Raw genomic sequence first — 1,795 nt, forward strand, 5'->3', positions numbered from 1 at the left:
GGATTACACAGATAGGGGGTCTACAGCACAGATGACCCATTGTTCAGTTGCCACCTGGAAAATCACATCACAACACACACACACACACACACACCTGGTTTTGATTACATTTCAGCAGGCAGGAGTTAACCAACTCATGCCAAATGACCAATAGGATTACGAAGTGTTGAGTATAGTGCCTCTGTCCAGGGCGGAGCAGCCCAAGAAGATAAATGTATTGTTAAAACATAGTTCATGGCTCAGAAGTCGGATCTCCTGCGGGAGCTCTGGCTCTCTGAATCCAGCGCTGTAAAAACTTTCCTGTGATCAGACTTTCAGTAAACTTTCTGTTGATTTTAAACAGTCCTCTCCTGTCGTCACTTCTCTTGCTTCCAACAAAAGAATTGGGTTAATTTCTAACAACACCATTACTGCGCATGAAAGCCTTTTCACAGAAGACCTTTTTGTGGGTATAGCACAGCTGTTAACAGTAAAGTTAATAATGTATTAGTTCCAGCTGTACCTGTGTCAGGGCCCTGGTATTGTGAATGTTGACACTATCTTGGTTTATTGAGAGACTTGAATAGAACAGAGCCATAGTTAATAAAATTTGTGACGCCTGTGCTTTTTTTTTAAAATTTTTTTTTGGACAAATATGGGCTGGAAGGGGCCTGTCTCAGTAATCAGTAACTAACCAACTGTAATTTGTTGTGAACCACAAACAGCCCCAACTGTGGGAGCATGATTTTTAGTGTAAATGTTAGCTGTGAATTCAGGTACAGTGCCTTGCAAAAGTATTCGACCCCCTTGAACTTTGCGACCTTTTGCCACATTTCAGGCTTCAAACATAAAGATATAAAACTGTAATTTTTTGTGAAGAATCAACAACAAGTGGGACACAATCATGAAGTAGAACGAAATTTATTGGATATTTCAAACGTTTTTAACAAATAAAAAACTGAAAAATTGGCCGTGCAAAATTATTCAGCCCCCTTAAGTTAATACTTTGTAGCGGCCAACACAAACTAGACTTTTTCAGTAATTTGTTGCTTTGCTTTCCTTCATCAAAAGGACCTAAACAATTGTTAACCTCAGCTCGAAAATGATTTTCAGAACTCAAAGATCTCCGGTACAGCCTAACACTAAACAATTCCTCATGATCTGCCTCTGCAGGGGTACTAATGCCATCGGAGCCACACTGTATAAAACAAATACATGAAACGATCGATTTAATTCATGTAGACTGATGAATGCACTTTTGACTGTTTTGGCATTTTGTGATGTGACTTTGTGGTGTTGGGTGCCTTTAATCCTTGTGTATTTCATCTCACTCCAACAGTGTGTGAATACATTTTATATACTTCTGTTTGCAGGAGTGTGTGTGTGTGACAGACAAATAACATATGTACAATAGGTCAGAACAAAACTATCTGCCCAGTTAATGTAATTGTAATATGATCGTTAAATTGGCTCATGGATAGATGTTAAAACGAACCACCCTGTTGTTTATCTGTATTCAATGGCCCGTGAGTCAAAATTCACACCTAAAGTCATTCAAATGAATCATCATTAGCGTGGAAGGAAAATACTTAAACAAGTCTCACTCATCCACTAACATGAATTAGCGAATTGCGTGTTTGCTTAACTGCAACTAACAAAACGAGGATGTAGGTAAATATTGAAATTCCCTTCGATTGGTGGCCAGTCTGTAAAGCACCGGGTGAGCAGGCGCTCCCTATTGATGAGCTTCAGCTAATCCATCGCATTTCCCTGTAAATAGCTTTCTGCATGAGAAAGAGACCCCCCCCCCCCCCCC

This window comes from Monopterus albus, unplaced genomic scaffold (genome assembly GCF_001952655.1).
Source record: "Monopterus albus unplaced genomic scaffold, M_albus_1.0 scaffold247.1, whole genome shotgun sequence".
Classification (NCBI taxonomy): Eukaryota; Metazoa; Chordata; class Actinopteri; order Synbranchiformes; family Synbranchidae; genus Monopterus; species Monopterus albus.